At 33.7% G+C, this 2920-nt stretch overlaps 1 protein-coding gene across 1 annotated transcript in view; it reads right to left on the bottom strand.

The window, feature by feature from the left end:
• Positions 1-2174, bottom strand: part of LOC113829630 (putative neural-cadherin 2) — a gene marked incomplete at its 3' end in the record, with an annotated part of 134746 nt that extends 132572 nt beyond the window's left edge. The window contains 1 exon segment of the mRNA XM_070136379.1: positions 1620-2174.
• Positions 2175-2920: the final 746 nt, after the last annotated feature.

Genomic DNA, 2920 nt, shown 5'->3' with positions numbered 1-2920 from the left:
CTCAAGTACATTGATAATGTCTACGTTTCCCTATCCCACAATGTTAATGAATCCTTTAAAAAAAATCCCTTGATCCTGCATTTATATTGGGCTACGACGTCTCTGCTAAAAAAAAAAAAAAAAAAAAAAAAAAAAATCTGGATTACCACCAAGATTTAATGGCATCCTTGTTGTGGTAAGACACTTTTTGAGTAATCTTGATAATCAATTAAACAACCAATTAACCAATGATACTAAAGATATAATCTTGACGGCGGTAATGATAAAAATAATGATGATAATAGTAGTAGTAGCAGTAGTAGTAATGATGATAATGACAAAAATAATGATGATAGTAGTTGTAATAAAAGTGATAATGATAATGATAATAGTAATAATAACAGTGACAATAATTATGATGATGATAACAATGAGAACAATAAAAAATAATGATGATAATAATGAAAATAATAATGAGAACAATAGTGAAAAATAATGATAATAATAATATTAATAATAGCAGAGCTAATAAAAATAAGAACAAGAAAATGATAATGATATTAGTAATGACAATCATAATCATAATAATAATAAAAATAATAGCAATAATGATGATGATGGTTAAGATAATGATATATATAGTCCCAGTAATAATAATACTAATAATAATAAGAAGAAGAATTATGATAATAATAATAATAATAATAATAATAATAATAATAATAATAATAATAATAATGATGATAATGACAATAATAATATTAACAATAGTAATGATAATGATAATAATAATAATAACAGTAATAATGATAGTGACAACAATAACAACAATAATAATGATGATGATTATGATGGTGATAACAAAAATAAAGATAATGATAATGATAATGATAATGATAATAATAATGATAATAATAATAATAATAATAATAATAATAATAATAATAATAATAATAATAATAATAATAGTAATAGTAATGGTAATAATAATAATGATAATAATGATAATGATAATGATAATAAAAATAATAATAATAATAACAATAATGATAAAAGAGAGAGAGAGAGGAAAGAGAGAGGTACAGAGAGAAGGAGAGAGAGAGAGAGAGAGAGAGAGAGAGAGAGAGAGAGAGAGAGAGAGAGAGAGAGAGAGAGAGAGAGAGAGAGAGAGAGAGAGAGAGAGAGAGCCAGAGAGAGAGAGTCAGAGAGAGAGAGTGAGAGAGAGAGAGAGAGAAAGAGAAAGAGAAAAAGGAAAGGAGAGAGAGAGAGAGAGAGAAAGAGAGAGAGAGAGAAAGAGACAGACAGACAGACAGACAGAGCAGAAAATGAAGGGAGACAGATCATGAATGTCAAAGCACCGTGAAATGCCAAAGAGAAAGGGAGAAAGGGAGAGAGAGAGAGAGAAAAAAAAAACGAAAAAAAATGTACGACAGATTTTCCGTGTCGCTGAGAATTTCGGTTTGGCAATTTGCTAATGAAAAGTACTAGAACAAGAAAAAAAAAATGGGAAACTTTAGCCATCGATGCAATGTCATTTTCGCAGTTACTCCTGGAGAGAGAAAAAAATAATAGCATTTTAAACCTCTCTAAACAATTAAGAAAATCAGTAACATAAATCAAACAAGATGTGTATTATTTACCTTCTGTGCTGAGGGACGTAGATTTTTTTGTTTGTTTGTTTGTTTTATTGTATTCTATTTTATTTTGCTTCTTTTTTCTTTTCTTTTCTTTCGTTTTCTTTTTGTTTGATCACGGGTGAGTAAAACTTCTTATACACTGTGTTCTAAATCAACATTCATTTATATCAATATATTTTTTTTCTTCTACCCGTTTCTTCTTAAATGTATTTGTAACACTTAGTTAATATCTTTTATAGTATGCACAAGAAGTTTCTAAAAATAGAATCAATTATACATATATATAACTATATATCTCTTCTCATTTTCCTCTGAGAAATCTTAGCACTTTCGTCAGATTTCGTCAAACAGACAATAATTATCGCATCTGCATTAAAAAAAAACTTTTTCCACACGCAAGGAAATACAGCGAAGTATATTTATATGGACCTACGAGGGGAAAAAAGGGTTGAAATCCCAGCACACACGCGCCTACAAGTGCACTCTAGTTCACCTCATGCATTCTCGCCTCATGCTCACAGTGAGGGGAAATGGGGGAGAGGGTCGCCGCGCCACTCCGCACTCTGTGGTGAACGAGGGCAGACTGGCGCTGGCTCGCTCGCGGTCGCCTCCCCTCGCTCGCTCTCTCTCCCCTCGGCGAGTTTCCCCTTCCCTTCCCTCGGTCCTCCGGCGCGCCAGACACGCGGGGGCTCTCCTGCTGCCCACACCTCGCCTCCGAGGGCCTCTTGAAGGGGCCGAGGGCAGAGCTCGAGGGGGAGGGGGAGGCAAGACCATCTCGAGGGGAGAAGGGATTTTGAGGGGGAAAAGGGGGAGAAGAAGAGGGGGAGCTAGTGGTGAGGGGAGGCAGGGCGTTGGGTGGGGGAGGGGGAGGGGGAGGCAAGATCATCTCGAGGGGAGAAGGGATTTTGAGGGGAAGAAGGGCCGTTTGGAAGAGGGGGAGCTAGTGGTGAGGGGAGGCAGGGCGTTGGGTGGGGGAGGGGGGAGGGGGGTAAGTGGGAACTAGATGCGCGGATCAACAGATTGACGGGAATGGAATAACACCCTCTCATGTTTCCGTTCTCACACATACAGGTATATATGTCTGTATATATATATATGTATATATATATATATATATATATATATATATATATATATATATATATATATATATATATATGTGTGTGTGTGTGTGTGTGTGTGTCTGTATATATATATATATATATATATATATATATATATATATATATATATATATATATATTTATATATATATATATATACATATACATATCTATATAGATATACATATATATATATATATA

This window comes from Penaeus vannamei, chromosome 22 (genome assembly GCF_042767895.1).
Source record: "Penaeus vannamei isolate JL-2024 chromosome 22, ASM4276789v1, whole genome shotgun sequence".
NCBI classification, from domain to species: domain Eukaryota; kingdom Metazoa; phylum Arthropoda; class Malacostraca; order Decapoda; family Penaeidae; genus Penaeus; species Penaeus vannamei.
The sequence above is the reverse complement of the archived record's forward strand: the minus strand, read 5'-3'. Positions and strand labels throughout refer to the sequence as shown.